Source organism: Schistocerca gregaria, chromosome 2, assembly GCF_023897955.1.
Source record: "Schistocerca gregaria isolate iqSchGreg1 chromosome 2, iqSchGreg1.2, whole genome shotgun sequence".
Classification (NCBI taxonomy): Eukaryota; Metazoa; Arthropoda; class Insecta; order Orthoptera; family Acrididae; genus Schistocerca; species Schistocerca gregaria.
The window spans coordinates 1,003,529,110-1,003,546,113 of record NC_064921.1 but is presented as its reverse complement, the minus strand read 5'-3'; the positions used below and the strand labels follow the sequence as shown (position 1 = coordinate 1,003,546,113).

The 17,004-nt window shown below is 42.5% G+C and overlaps 1 non-coding gene across 1 annotated transcript; it reads left to right on the top strand.

Annotated features, from left to right (window-relative positions):
- The first annotated feature begins 16,614 nt into the window (after positions 1–16,614).
- On the top strand, positions 16,615–16,688 carry Trnag-acc (transfer RNA glycine (anticodon ACC)). The gene has a single exon. It is a non-coding gene; the product is annotated as a tRNA-Gly (tRNA).
- Positions 16,689–17,004: the final 316 nt, after the last annotated feature.

The window sequence follows — 17,004 nt, the reverse complement described above, 5'->3', positions numbered from 1 at the left end:
AACTGCATCGCCATATCTACTTACGTTTTCAAAGTAAAAAAGTAATTTTCAAACCCACAAATCAGTGCACAAACACCAAAAAAAAGTCTCTACTTTCGGCCGAAACACACACGCTGCAGTACATCCACACAGCTGATTGTGGAACTGGTTCAGTTCATCCTGCCATATACCATCGGTATGAAGCAACTGCAGTAGAATGTATACACTTAACTACATAACGAATTTGTTACAAAATGTTGCTCAGTGTAGGATACATTGGAGAACTGAAGTCTGTAGCTGATCAGCTACACTATGCATTATAGGGTTAAAAAAAGCCAAGAACACTTACTTAGCTTATGTTGGCCTTGGAAAAGCTTTTGAAAGTGTCGACTGGATGTAACTTTTTAGAGCAACGAGAATTGAGAATATATTTTATAAACATAGTAGAACTGTTAAGTGTCTCTATAAACAAGAAACTGCAGTGCTGAGATAGGGACAACATCAACAGCACGCTGAAATTAGAATAGGAATGACTGAAGGATATTCATTATTACCTGTGCTTTGAACTGTGTAGTTAAACTAAGATTAGACGGAGCAAGGACATGTTTGATGGAAGCAGGTGTTAAGTTACGTGGTCAAAATATAGATAGGAGGGGCGTTCAATTAGTAATATAACACATTTTTCCTATAGATAGGAGGCGCGTTCAGTTAGTAATATAACACATTTTTCCTCGGCCAATTTCGGTTGAAACAATGCAGAATTTGCTGTGGGACATTGTGGAATATTCCAGCATCAGTCCATGCCGTTTCATGAAGATACTATCGTAGTCTTCAGAATGGCGTGTGAAACGGAGGTGCTTTTAAAGCGCAGAGCTGTCACTGGGTTCCCTTTGGTGGAAAACCAAAGCACCGCAGAAATTCATAGACGCTTGCACGATGTCTACGGAGGCCTGCCAGCGAACGAAAGCACGGTCCGTCGCTGGACGAGACGTGTGTCCCAGCGCAACAACGTGGCGCCAATCTGCCCAACCCCCCGCGTGCCGGACGGCCGCACACAGCTCCGATTCCTACTACACTACTGGCCATTAAAATTGCTACACCACGAAGATGACGTGCTACAGACGCGAAATTTAACCGACAGCAAGAAGATGCTGTGATATGCAAATGATTACCTTTTCAGAGCATTCACACAAGGTTGGCGCCCGTAGCGACACCTACAACTTGCTGACATGAGGAAAGTTTCCAACCGATTTCTCACACACAAACAGCAGTTGACCGGCGTTGGCGGGTGAAACGTTGTTGTGATGCCTCGTGTAAGGACGACAAATGCGATTGTAGCCTATCGCGATTACGGTTTATCGTATGGCGACATTGTTGCTCGCGTTGGTCGAGATCCAAAGACAGTTAGCAGAATATGAAATCGGTGGGTTCAGGAGGGTTATGCAGAACGCCGTGCTGGATCCCAACAGCCTCCTATCACTAGCAGTCGAGATGACAGGCATCTTATCCGCATGGCTGTAACGGATCGTGCAGCCACGTCTCGATCCCTGAGTCAACGGATGGGGAAGTTTGCAAGACAACAACCATCTGCACGAACAGTTCGGCGACGTTTGCAGCAGCATGGACTATCAGCTCGGAGGCCGCACATTGGAAGCGTGTGTTCGTCATCGCCATACTGGCGTATCACCCGGCGTGAGGGTATGGAGTGCCACTGGTTACACGTCTCGGTCACCTCTTGTTCGCATTGACGGCACTTTGAACAGTGGACGTTACGTTTCAGATGTGTTACGACCCGTGGCTCTACCCTTCATTCGATCCCTGCGGAACCCTACATTTCAGCAGGGTAATGCACGACCGCATGTTGCAGGTCCTGCACGGGCCTTTCTGGATACAGAAAATGCTCGATGGCTGGCCTGGGCAACACATTCTCCAGATCTCTCACCAACTGAAAACGTCTGATCAATGGTGGCCGAGCAACTGGCTCGTCACAATACGCCAGTCACTACTCTTGATGAACTATGGTATTGTGTTGAAGCTGCATGGGCAGCTGTACCTGCACACCTCATCCAAGCTCTGTTTGACTCAATGCCCAGGCGTATCAAGGCCGTTATTACGGCCAGAGGTGGTTGTTCTGCGTACTGATTTCTCAGGACCTATGCACCCAAATTGCGTGAAAATGTAATCACATGTCAGTTCCAGTATAATATATTTTTCCAATGAATACCCGTTTATCATCTGCATTTCTTCTTGGTGTAGCAATTTTAATGGCCAGTAGTGTAGTACCACGTTGGCATACAGGCCCTCCCAGTAAGGTGGCGTAAGGATAGTCGCATTGAACAGAGTTTATGTTGAAGAATAGGGATTTGTAGGGAAAAGAGTGGGGAATAATGTGGTGTATTGGAATCCTGAATAAAAACAGCCTGTTTTCAGGGGAAAAAAAGTCTTGCATTACTTATTCAGCACCCTTCGTATTATACGTTTCCCAGATAGTAAACAAGTATTGGCAAAAAGTGAAGTCAGCTTCAGGAAATGTTCACAGAAACTGAAAGTGGAATAACAACTGAACGGCAGATGCTTACATAGAGTTAAATACATGACCCAAACGATAAGTGCTAAAGGATCCAGCATTTACGACGAGCTGAAGGAACTATCTAATGAAAGAAAACGTGGAGATTGGACAACCTACAAATTAGGTTTCGAATATCCCACTAATAAAAATGATATGTTGAATAGAATGAACATAAAATATAAGAACACTTGAATCGTGAATTAAAACGATTCACTACTGTTGATTATGTTCGGCGAAGCGAATCAAGCGAAATGATATCTACAATCACAATACAACTTAATGAGCCTATTGAGTGCAGCGGGATGGAGGCATGCAAGACGCACCTGGTGGACTTGTAATTAGTTTTGTATTCAAGAACTAATCTCTAGATTTTGACTGGTCCTTCTGTATTAACGCCATCTCAAGTAGGCATTGTGCCATTGTTCATAGTTTCAGAGATTGGAGAGACCTAAGAGCACTAGAATTAATAAAATTTATTGAAAAGTCCTGTTGAAATTTTTGGAATATTTTATGTCTACGGTATTACTGACCCGCAAGGGATGTACATCGACCCCCTTCTGCGCTTTTGTCTTCAGCAAAAGTGAATTCCGCTCCTGTTAAAATAATGAAACAATAACAGATGTGTAGGAATAAATATGGTAAGTATCTACGTGACAGTTTTCATTATAGAAACAGTGTCTAAGTTCGTTATCCTCTTCTTCTCAATTACTCGGAAGAAACGGTGCACCTAGCTCAACCTTGTGCGCCTCTGTAATGGTTTCGATAAGGGTCGTAAGTCTCGCTTTGACCCACATGAGTCAGTTGTTACACCAACAAGGTTACCGTCCACGCATCTGATTAGGCTGTCTGAGGATGCTCAGTGGAACGGCAGACATCACCACTGAACCGGAAATTCTGCGCTGCTAACACTCTCCAGACGACCTCAAAACAAATTCCTTTACCCCGCCAAAAAAAAAAAAAAAACTTTCAGGTACAATAGTTAAAGTTTCTGGAGTTAAATAACTTTGCTTCCATGAAAACAATGATTTTCGTTTCCATTTTAACACACAAGAGGCAATCCCTTCGACTTTTCTATATAGTCATGGGTTTTACGACTTAATATAGAATTGCCTGGGGTAAATACTAATACTCGAGTACGAAAATAACAACAGCTCAAAAAAGTTCATCACCTCACAGGACGCAAACTGTCGGTTCACACTGGTCGATGGTCTGTGAGCACCTTTATTTTCCATGATTTGAACAGCACCTAAAATGGTCCAGCTTCATTTACACTTAAGCCTTTCGTGGTCCCTCTGCCTCTATCTCCCGTTTGTGTTATTTACACTCATAAAACCAGAAAAAGTTTCCAAACACGCCACGGGAAACAAAACGACCATCCCGGAACCTCTCCCACGAAATGTAAACGAATGCCAAACCTGTTTAACGCAGAAAAGAACCATTCATCTGCTATGCCGTATGCAAACAAAGATGTCCCAGACTGCACGAGGGCGAAACGCTTTCCATTCAACTCAACGACAAAACCATTACGTCGACGTTGCAGAGGTCTTACGCACCACACTTAATGTACATATATGAAAACCACTCCCATAATTAACATTTGCTACTACAAAAGCTTATTTCTTACAGACTTTGCAACGATCTTATAGAAATAGACAAATAAGAGTATATTTCCTGGATAGTATGTCAGAAGGTTTACAGAACAAGCCTAAGTTCAATTCATACATTGCCTACACTACGCTTCTCCATCCTCTTTGGAGTACTGCGGCGCGGTATGGGATCCTTACCAGAGAGGATTAACGGAGTATGTCGAGTAAGTTCAAAGGAGCAGCCCGTTTTTTACTATCGGGAAATAGAGAAGAGATACAAACACGGATATGATACAGAATTTTGGAAATTTGTGGTAAGGTGTTATGGGACCAAACTACTGAGGTCTTCAGTCCCTAAGCTTACGCACTACTTAATTTAACTTAAACTAACTTACGCTAAGGACAACACTCACACCCATGCTCAAGGGAGGACTCGAACCTCCGACGGGGGGAGCCACCTGGACCGTGCCAAGGCGCGGCCAGAATTTTGGGTCGGAATCATTAAGACACTGGCATTTCTCGTTGCGGCGGGATCTTCTCACGAAATTTCAATCACCAGCTTTCTCCTTCGAACATGTGGATGTTTTGTTGACGCCTACCTACATATGGAGAAGCGATCATGATAATAAAATAAGGGAAATCAGTTATTCGTTCTTCCGCACGCTGTTCGAGAGTGGAGTAATAGAGAATTAGTGTGAAGGTGGTTCGATGAACCCTCTGTAAGACACTTAAATGTGATTTGCAGAGTAGCAATGAAGATCCAGATAAGATATTTAGGAATCTACAACTGAGAACACTTCCAAATGTGGTAAAATGCTTTACAACAATAAGCGATGTGTCGCAGTGGACCAAACACTTAAGTTGAGGACGAGATTCATATAACGGTCTGGCCATTGAGCTTTACATTATCCATGGTTTAGCTTGAGAAAAACGCCATGAAATGAACGCGGTTTATTTCCTTCTCCAGCCGTTCCCAGTCTGATCTTATGCTACACTTCTAATGACCTCATTGTCGATGGGATATTAAAATTATATCTCCCGTCTTTCTCCTACATCATTTGGAGACAATAAAAATATTGTCACGCCGAAGGTGTATTTACATGAACGACAAACACTTAAAGATGGCTTATTCAGCACTTGCACATACAAGAGCTCGGAGCGAACTGCCTGCATCCAGAACACATACGATGTATATACAGTACAGAATATTCCACTACAATTGTTCTTGACATTTGTTGATACTTCTAGAATTTACTCGAATCGAATATAGAAAGTAAAGTTTTATGGTGAAGGTGAGTTTTGAACCTACGACCCTCAATGCAACAGCCTAGTATCAAAACCAGTACCCCACGGTGAATGTGCTACTCCGCTTCTTCTGCGACAATATCAGTGCTTGTGTATAGAATGTTTTTGTCATCACATATATAAATAACAGCAAACTACTCTGTATAAAGCTCTCGCGGATATTCTGCCGTATTGTTACGTCTTTTTGGTACAATATTTGGACAACTTAGCTATTCGTCTTCATCTGATGATAAAGGAACAACCGGGTTGTTATGATTTCAGTGCGGCTACTCTCGAAAGTCCAGTCCGAACTTTAATAGTCGTATGGCAACGAAACTCGGTAAATATGCTAATGCGTTGGTGTGGAACCGATTTGCGCTGCACAAAATATTAGTTCCAGTTTTGGCCACCTGGTGCCAATCTGGCGCTGTACACTGTACGACGGTATGAGATCCACACTGTCATTTGACAAGCCGTGACGTGAGTGAATCGCGTGGCTATCGAGAAGAGAGACTGTGTGCTGTTAGTGAAGCTGTCTTATGTGTGCGCTAGCAATTATAGAGCTACACTGAGAGAGTATCGTTGACTGAAAGTTCTGATGACATGGCCGATGTCACTAAATGGTTTAAAGGAGATGATAATAAAATTCAGGGACGACCTTGGTGTGCCCCGTGGAGGCAGGAGGCGTCCTAACAGGGTGGGCGTTATTTACGAAGTTGCCGTTGATGTAACTGACCATGCAGCACCTACATCACATCTACATGGTTACTCTGCAATTCACACTTAGGGTTCATCGAACCATTTTCACACTACTTCTCTACCATTCCACTCTCGAATGGCTCGTGGGAAATAGGAACACCAAAGTCTTGTCCTTCGAGCTCTGACTTCTCTTATTTTGTCACGACGATCATTTCTCCCTACGTAGCTGGGTGTCAACAACGTGCCCGGCTAGTGCTGGCGCCCGTGCAGTGTCACGAAAACTGTCCACAAAGTGTCACGGTCTGTTTTACACTGGTAACCGTACAGAAAGCAGGCGGTACAGCAATTGAAACTTCACTATCAGCAGCAACATTTTGAATTTGCTCTTTTGTTTCTGGCACGGATGTAATTTGATGGTATGTGGCGGAGCAATATTCTACAGAGTGGAGAAGCACATATTACACTACGGGGCGCTATGAATACACTGAACTGACGAATCTGGGGTACCGTTGAAGCGCGTTATGAGCACGAAGAGCCATTGCACTCGCCGTATATGACTGTCGCCTTATATATCTGTCTGGTGTATATACACGGACGCCTTTATTTCGGTCCGTTCTTCTTTGAAGAGAATACAACCCAGAGGGCTGCGATGTGTACTGTGACGTTTGCACGTTATCGAGACCTCCTTGTACAGCATGTGATTCCTGCTGTGGAAGAGCGCAGCTGAGTGGAAACCACTGTTTTCATACAAAATTGGGCAACCCCTCACGTCGCTCGCCCAGTGAAACATCTGCTTAATACAATCTTTCATAATCGTTTTGTCTCCCGAGGTTCTCCATGTGGGATCGTCTCTTATAACGTGCCTAGGAAGCTGTATTCTCGGATAGCTAGACAACGTACAAGCAGATTACATGAATGGAGTTTATTACAGCAAGAAATTGGCGACAAGCATATAATCAATGTCCTTCGCTATATACAATGTCCATACAAGTAATTATGCAAGTGCATAAGTTCAAAATGGTTCAAATGGCTCTGAGCACTATGGGACGTAACAGCTATGGTCATCAGTCCCCTAGAACTTAGAACTACTTAAACCTAACTAACCTAAGGACATCACACAACACCCAGTCTGCATAAGTTCAAAATGGTTCAAATGGCACTGACCACTATGGGACTTAACATCTATGGTCATCAGTCCCCTAGAACTTAGAACTACTTAAACCTAACTAACCCAAGGACGTCACACAGCACCCAGTCATCACGAGGCAGAGAAAATCCCTGACCCCACCGGGAATCGAACCCGGGAACCCGGGCGCGGGAAGCGAGAACGCTACCGCAAGACCACGAGATGTGGACAAGTGCATAAGTCATGGCTCTTCTAGTGCCCAGTTTCTAGTCCTCTCTTCTAGCGCGCGCCTTCTACTGTCCCAGTCTACTAATACTTTTATTCTCTCCTTATAGATGCCTCCCCTGTCGCGGTGACGTCAGCGCACTGACGTCCCCCCCCCCCCCCCCCCCCCTCCGGCCCTCTCTGCTGTATCATTCTTGAGTTTCATGCCGGCGCCTGACGTACTCAGATGTATGGGCTGCAAGATCACTATTTTAAATCCATGTCAAATGTTTTTTATTTCAGTCTTTGATCACAAAATGAATTCTTTAGACGATGACCGCCTTCAGTCCGTAATGACCATCCTCAGATCTTCAGATCTTTTTACACTCTTTCCTAAAGTGATTAGGCTATGATGTAATAATGGCCTAATCACTTTAGGACATGGTGTAAAAAGATCAGAGGATGTTCATTACGGACTGACACCGGTCAGCGTCTGAAAAATTCATTTTGTGATCAAAGACTGAAATAAAAAAACAGAATTCACATTGTGATCAAAGACTGAAGTAAAAAACATTTCACAGTATTGGATCACTGTCGCATGTGACTTTTGGCTCTCTGCCTCGTCTGAAGGCCAGTACACAGGAACACATTGTTCAAATTCCACAGCAATGTCATTTGACGGATGTAGCAACATAGACATGTCCGGTACTCATGTTGAACAAATTATGTTAGCGGCAGTTAATAATAAACCAACATAAAGCCTTGCATTCACAGCGTTCGATTTGCACCAGATAGCCAAAATTGGAATCATTTTTTTTTTTTCAGCGTAAATCGGATCCGCATTAACGCATTAGCATATTTACCAAGTTTCGTACGATACGATAATTAAACACCACCTGGATCTCTGTGAGTAGCTTTAGTTTAGTTGTAAACACCCGGTATGTTCTCGAAATACTCTGCCAAGACGACACAACAATCCGTCACAACAGTCGCGAGAACGATGTTCATCAGAAACTCTGGCTAAACATTACATCTTACAGCAAAATACTGTACTTTATATGAAGGATACCAAAACGTTATATGCACATTCTGTAAAGATGTAAGAAATGACGACATATATATATATATATATATATATATATATATATATATATATATATACTTTTTTACTTTGACTAGTGGTAAATCAAAATATTTATCCAAGTGAAAATGGCGTAAGGCCAAAAGCGCAGTCATGTTCTTCATAAGCTAGTAATTTGAACAGTTGGAAGGGACAATGACGTCTTCTAAAAAGTGTGAAATGACTGAGAGCCTCACTCACGAAATAGATAATGAATTAATCTTACAGTTCCTGAGAAAAGCCTTCCAAAGCAACTCTGATAAAGTTCAATCTCCAAAAGAAGTTTTCAGCATTATCGGCTCTTAAAAATAAGTGTTCAAGTGGCTATGATAAAACCAGCAGTAAAATCATCAAATTTTGTTCACCTGAAACTTACTAATATATTGAGTCACTTGTGCAATGAATCTTTCAACCGTGATACTTTCCCAGAGAGACATACTTCACGGAAAGGAGGTATAACGTTAGTCAACAATTACAGATCCTTCCCATTATTACCTGAATTTCCAAACTTTTCATTAAGGCAATGTACAAAATTGACTTTACACACACTTAGTACAAGAAAACATACTAAACAGCGAACAGTTTGTGAACAGGCTGTATACATTGACAGATGATGTGCTAAACCATAAAACCAGAAATTACAAACATTGGGTATATTTTACGACTAAACTAAGGCTTTTGTTTCTGTGAGCCACACTATTCTAATACGGAAGATAAATTATTATGGAATAGTAGGCACAGCAGGGTCATAGCTTTTATGTTATCTCAGTGATGGAAGCCAGTGTGTTACAGTTCCATATCACTCACATGACGTTAAGCATCCAGAATTTGAAGTAATCAGTCATGGTGTACAATCAGATTCGGTTTTGGATCGGCTATTCTCCCGCTTGCAGTTTTAGAAGATAAGAACTTTGTACTTTTTGCAGATGACACAAGTGTAGAAATAAATAAAGTAGGTAATATCAAATGGTTGAAATGGCTCTGAGCACTATGGGACTTAACTAGAACTTAGAACTACTTGAACCTAACTAACATAAGGACATCACACACATCCATGCCCGAGGCAGGATTTGAACCTGCGACCGTAGCGGTCGCGCGGTTCCAGACTGTAGCGCCTAGAACCGCTGGGCCACACCGGCCGGCGGCGGGTAATAAAATATTTCGAAACATCAACAGATGGTTCAAGGCAAATGAATTATCAATTAATTCCGACAAGACTCAGTACAATCAATTCTGTACTTCTCACAGATCTCCAGAAGCTATAAAAAATAAGTTTCTCAAATAACGAAATACAAGAATGAGGAAGACAAGTTTTTAGGATTACAGACAAATCATGATCTCAAATGGGAAACCTGTTGTCTAGAATCAGTGAAGCTCCTTGCTTCAGCTACCTGTGCAGTACACTTCGTTACTGCTATAAGAGATTTAAAAATGATTACGCACATTTGCATTCATTAATATTTTATAGAATCATGTTCTGGGGAAATTCAAGTTATAGTGATAATATTTTCAGAATACAAAATCATGTTACAAGAAGTATATCCGCTGTTAATTCAAAAACATCCTCCAGAGATCTCCCTAGAAAGCTGGGCGTGTTGACAACTACCTCGCAATTGACAATCCATTAAGTCTTTTGTCATTACCAATACTTCTCTTTTTATACAAAATAGTGAGAAACCTGAATATAATACCAGGATCAAAACAACCTCTAAAAAGCCTTTAAGGGATTAACATTAATACACAAAACGCGTCAGATATTTTGATATTCAGCAAACTATCAGAACATTTTAAAAGTCATGTAGATATTATGACAGGGTCTGATGCTGTATTAAAGAGCTTTCTGTTGGGCAACACCTTCACAGAAACTCTTACATTTAATGTTTTAAGTTCACTTACGGTTAGAACTACCACTGCAATAAAGTACTGTAATGTCGTTTGACGTAAATTAAATTAAATGTTCATACTTGGCTTCTGTCCACATCCTGGAGATCACACTCCGCGGAATCCATAGAATGTCAATCTAATGTAGCCAATAACGGAGCTCTGAAGAGTTACTATGTGCGTATGTTGTTGCCAAAACGTGTAAGTTGCTTACACCTTGAAAAACTAAATGTTCACTTACAACATTTGTTCCTTGTCTCAAAGAATAGTAAACCGTTTAGGATTCTCTTATCATCCGTATAATTTTGTCCAAATCTATTTTAGGCAACCTGTATGTTTAAGATGATATGTTTAATTTGAGACAGCCATAGACTTTAAGCCTGGGACTTGAATTATGATGAAAAAATACTTCACGTAAAAGTGTAGTTAGACTACAACTTTATAAGACCAAACGCTTTTAGATGCACTCAAATTTGGAAAGTGTTGTATGCTCTGCGTAGGACGTCCTGTTATACACTGAAGTGAGAAATATCGTGGGAGACGTCCTAACATCGTGTCGAACTTCGTTTTGCCTGGCGAAGTGCAGAAACTCGACGTGAGACGGATACAGCAAATCGTTGGAAGCATCCTGCAGAAATATTGAGCCATGTTGCCCAAGTAGCAGTCCATAATTGCGGAAGTGTTGCCGGTGCATTGCACGAACTGACATCTCGGTTATTTTCTATATATGTTCGATGGTATTCATGCCGGGAGACCTGCAGGCCAAATAATTCGCTCGAACTGTCCAGAATGTTCTTCAAACCAGTCGCGAACAGTTGTTTCCCAGTGACATGGCGCGTTGTGATCCACAAAAATTCCGGTGTTGTTTGGGAACATGAAGTCTATGAGCCACTTAAAATGGCCTTTAAGTAGCCGAACATAGCTGTTTCAAATGAATGGTCGGTCCAGTTGGATCAGAGGACTTACTCCATTCCATGTAAACACAGTCCACACCATTATGGAGCCACCACCAGCTTGAATAATGCCTTAGTGACAAGTTGGCACCATGGCTTCGCGAGGTCTGCGCCACACTCGATTCCTACAGTGAGCTGTTACGACTGCAATCGGGACACATCTGAGCAGGCTGCGGTTTTCAAGTAGTCTAGCGTCAAACCGATATTTCACGAACCAGGAGAGGGGGTGCAGGTGATGCCATGCTGTTAGCAGAGGCACTCGCGTCGGTCGCCTGCTGCCATTACTCATTAACGCCAAACTTCGCCGCACTGCCCTAACGGATACGTTCGTCGTACCTCCCACATTGATTTCTGCGGTTATCTCACGCAGTGGTGCTTGTCTGTTACCACTGACAGCTCTACGCAAATGCCGCTGCTCTCGGTCGTTAAATGAAAGCCGTCGGCCACTGTGTTGTCTGTGGTGAGAGGTAACGCCTGAAATTTGATAATTTCCGCTGACGCTTGACACTGGGGACCTCGGAGTATTGAATCCTCTAACGATTTTTGAAATAAAATGTCCCATGATTCTGTCCAACTATCATCCCGCGTTCTAAGTCCTTTAATTCCCACTGTGCTGCCATAATCATGTCGGAAACCCTTTCCAATGAATCACCTGAGTACAAATGACAGCTCAGCCAATGCACTGCGCTGTTATACCAAGTGTGCACGATATTACCGCCATGTGTATATGTGCATATCGCTATCCCACGATTTTTGTCGCCTCACGGTAGTTTGCAGATAGTGTCACTCAGATTATAATAAATGAAGTGTTCTGTGTTGACGACAGTGGCCAGTGACACTTCAAACCTCTAATTAACGCCCTGCCAGCAGCGCACACAATATCTTAGGATGCTTTTGCTTGATCAGCGACGTTGGTTAAATAAAGTAAATAATAGGCTAAGTGTAATGGCTTACCTTACATTAATTAGAGTGGTCGCAAGTCCGTTGGCGGTGATTTGCTACGTAGGTATACCGGCACAGTACAAAGACTTTTATTTTGTTTCGTTGAGACTTTTCTCATCCATGCAGAAGTAGGAATCAGTGCATAGGCAGTAAGTGCTGCGTGGCACCCTCAGGCCGTTATATGTATATGGTATCGTCAGCAAAACGCACAGTGTTAGTTTTGCAAAGAAAACAACTGGAAGCAGAAGCAGTTTGTGGTCGGTACTGTCTCTTGATATGACTAAAGGACTAGATACAAGACGTACGCGACCATTTTCCTACGTGTAGTGTACGACTGCGGAATGCGACATATCGCTAATTTCATGTGCTTTATAACGTACATGCATTTAATCGTCTGAGACATTCAAAATACAGGGTGGCGTACGAAATGTGTTAACAATGGTGTCTTTCACAATTTACGACGTACATTAGATATCCCGCTGGGATCTCTACAGCAGTACCAGCAAAGCTTGGGAAAAAAAATGAGTTATGAAATGACGTGTAATTCACGATACTGCCACTAGTAGACTAGTAAGCACCAATGGCTGACAATGGAAGACTGACGACACAATAACGATCGGCAATTGTGTAACTTTTTCATGAAACGAAAAGCCTTGTTGTGACTCAGAGGCGTTTTAGACAACAGTTTAACACACGATGGGTGCCTTGCAAGAAGACCATCCACAGGTTGGACGATAAATTTGTACAGAAAGGAACAGTATTGGAAGCGAAGCGACCTCGAACTAAGCCTGTTTGTTCGCCGGAGAATATTGAAGCGGTACGAGTTGCTGTACAGAGAAGTCCCGGGAAATCGAGTTGAAAGGCAGCAGTGCAACTGAGAATATCCAGACGCTCCGTTCAACGCATTTTTAAAAGTGACCTCCATATGTACCCATACAAGATGACCTGTGCACAGAAGCTCACTGAAGAACACAAGCAGCAGAGACTGCTGTTTGCTCAGTGGGCGGAGGATAGGGAAGAAACTCTCAACAACGGTTGGTTTTCAGACGAGGCGCATTTTCATTTAGACGGTGTGGTTAACAAACAAAATGCACGCTTTTGTGCCACTGAAAACCTACAAGTGCTTCATGAACGACAACATTATGCTCCGAGGATTACAGCGTGGGCAGCAATTTCCAGTCACGGACTTATTGGACCCTTTTCCTTTGAAGAAACTGTGAACAGCGAGCGTTATTTGAGCATTCTTCGCAATAGCTTCATTCCACAGCTTCTTGCTACTGCCTTGCCCTTCAACAAGCAGTGGTTCATGCAAGATGGTGCAAGGCTACATACTGCAAACACTGTGTTGGTGTTTTTAGACGAGCATTTCGACGTGCAGATCATTTCACTCAGGTTTCCATCATGCAGGTGCTTTTTACCGACGAACCACGGCGTTCCACAGCTTTACCTTGAAGTTAATGCAAACATTGGACACTATAGCGTAATCATGGCAACAACGTTATCATTTGATCGAAGGAAGGTAATAAAACTATGATGTCGAAATAGTCTATAAAGGCGGAAACTTGTGCTGCCGGATTTAGACCAAAAGTTAAACGTTAAACTTTACCAGATTTTACACTTTCTTTTTTTCAAGGAGCGTGTTTCAATCGCTGATACTCTCCCTGCAAAAAATTTTTAAACCTTTGCAAAGTTTGGTGCTCAGGCATGACTTTGCGCTTCAACCCGACAACACAAGTTTTTGTCAAGATGGTGTTAACTGTCTAACGGCGCGCTATTCAAATTGCCTCACCAACAGCTCAAACATCCATGTATTTTTATCTGCAAAAAAGTCGTATCATTGAATTTGCCTAGTGCACATCTGCTGTTCTGGAATAAAAAGACCACATTTCCCTTCAACACATTTTTGATGCCTGTCTCGCAGATTTATTAAGTTCAGAAAACGCGTTGGTCTTTATGTCATGAGCTCCTGGTCACTTTGCATCTAGGTGAACGATTGCAAGTATCGTTAACGAATGAAAAGTTATTTTAGGTGTAAAGTTGTCTGTCTAACTGTGTACATAATGATCGCCTCTTTATTTATTTAGTATACAACGAAGTGGCGCAATAGTAAGGCTCTTGTCTCGTAAATACTGCGGTTCAAATCCCGATCCGACCACCCACGTTTAGGTTCTTCGTAATCTCCCTACATCGCTTAAGGCTAACGTGAATATGGTTTCTTCTTGATTTCGAGTTAGAGCTGCGTCTCTAATGATTGTTTTCGATGGAACTTTAACCCCAAAATTCCTTTCTTCCTTTAGGTATTCAAAGCTTTCATGTTACGAGAAACAAACGTTAGATTTAGGTTGAGTTTTGTCTTTTGGTGGGTAAGAATTTTAAATAAATACCTACAACTCTCTCTCTCTCTCTCTCTCTCTCTCTCTCTCTCTCTCTCTCTCTCTCTCTCTCTCTCTGAAACACACACACAAACGCAATGCCAAATACAATGCAGTAGGACAAAATACCGGGAACTCCTCAGTGGATGTGTGGCAGATAGTGAGCCATACGCACCACTAGGGCGATACGGTATCTCTGGCCGATAGTGGGCGGATCCAAAAGGATCCTAGTGCACTCGAGAGGCAATAGATGGTGCTGTCATCTCGACTTGAGACCGCTGTTTCCTCTCAACAAACAAGAAGACGTGACTCCAAAGTCCGGAGAGAAAGTGACAAACACCGCAGATAGGAAACGTGTTGCGTCACCGACTACCACAAGTGCATAATCTCGCCACATGTTCAGGAACAGAAACATCCACTTGCTTGAAACACATGTCGTTTTTTATTATTTTTGTTATTAAATTCTTTCAGTGATTAACTTTTCTGCGTATATACATCTGTCAAATTAATTAAAAGCAAGTGATCTTCAGTGAGATGTTGTCCCCATTTCTCACCAATACACTGAGCTGCCGCATTAAGCGTCGACAAACAATCGATACTTGAAATACGACACTAGTCTACAATAATTTTCTGTGATAATCTCGTGACAAAGCTGCGGAGACGCAACAAAAGCCAAACAATATAGATAACCTCTGTTAGGAAATGTCTGGGTAAACGAAGGGCTTAAGTATAGGTGGTAGTGAAAACCATTCCCAAACAACCATTACGACAGTAGACAGCCCTGCTAACGTCCTCTCCGATTTGCTCCGAAACGGCTCATTTCTCATCTTACCTGTTCACCTAAATTTCAGCATCCTTGTGAAACACAAATGCTCGTTCACTTGGAATCTCTTCTTTTCCGGTTTTCCACATAGCTCGCGATTCAGTTCCGTAGAGTACTGTGCTTCAGACGTACGCCTTCAAAACTTTTTCTCGAATTAAAAGTCTATGTTTGATACAAGTATTCTTCTTTTGGCGAGCGATACTCTTTTTGCCAGCGCTCCTTCTTACGTCAGCCTTACTTCATCCGTCGTATGTAAATTTGTTTTCAGTTCCTTCACTTCGTCCACACTACGTGCCCTTAATATTGACTCTTTAACTTTTTCACTAATCTCATAGTTTCTGCCCTTTAGTACTTCTGTTTTTCTTTAGTGTATTCTCAGTCCAAATTCTGTGCTCCGTAGATTGTTCATTGCATTAGTGAGATCCTACAACTTTTCCTCACTTTCACAAAGGATAAAACTCTCGTAACCATACCCTATGATTGATATCCTTTCACCCTCAATTCCAGTCCCGATCCTGAACCTTCTCTTATTTCCACAAGTCCTTCTTTAATGTACGGATTGAACAAAAAGGGAAGACTGCATCCCTGCCTCAAGCTTCCTTTACTCCGAACACTTGTCTCATAATCTTTTAGCTTATTGTCCTGGATCGGTTCTCGTACACACTACATTTTCTCATAGTTCTATTCTAGAATTTTCAAACAAGTTAGTGATTACAATCAGAATTTTGTACGGAACATATTCACAGGTCACGATGGTTCATGTTGAGCGCACTCCACAAGTATTTGGCCACTTGAGCTTATGAACTGGCAACCACCTTACAGTACTTATATGATTGTGTGATATCTGTTCTTTCGGACATGTCGGAAAGAACATACTCCACACATTAATGTAATTGATTCGCGTCAATGGGAACGAACCCACCTTTTCCAGTGCGGATGCACAGTTACGTCTGACCTCCCGCAGGAATCAAGTAGCGAGCATGGAGGACATGGGTTCCACATAGGTGGCGCTCGCTGTGAATGTGTATTGGCCAAGAGACGTGCCGAGGTAGTCGGCGAAGTTGCGCAAACCACTGTGTTTGAGTGGCGCAGCGGTTAACGCAACTGCCTACCAAGCAGGAGGTCCTGGGTTCGAATCCCGGTCGAGCAAACATGTTCACCTGTCACCGTTAATTCCGCAGCTGATATCAGTAGTTCCTTTCCTTTCTACTCCCTGCACCTTCAATTTACCTATGACATTGCAGTGTGTAAGCGAGGATCACTTGTGGTACCGCTATTAGTTGCTCCTACATTTGTTTCATGCGCAATGGTGCCTGAGAGAAACAGTTGGCGGTAGCGCTCCAAACGAGTCCTGATTTTCTCGCTGCTGTCGTTTCGCGTCATTGTCGGAGAAAGTGAAATGTTACCTGACTATTCTTGGAACGAGCACTCTCTGGATTTTAACAGCAAGCCTCTCGGTGAAGCAC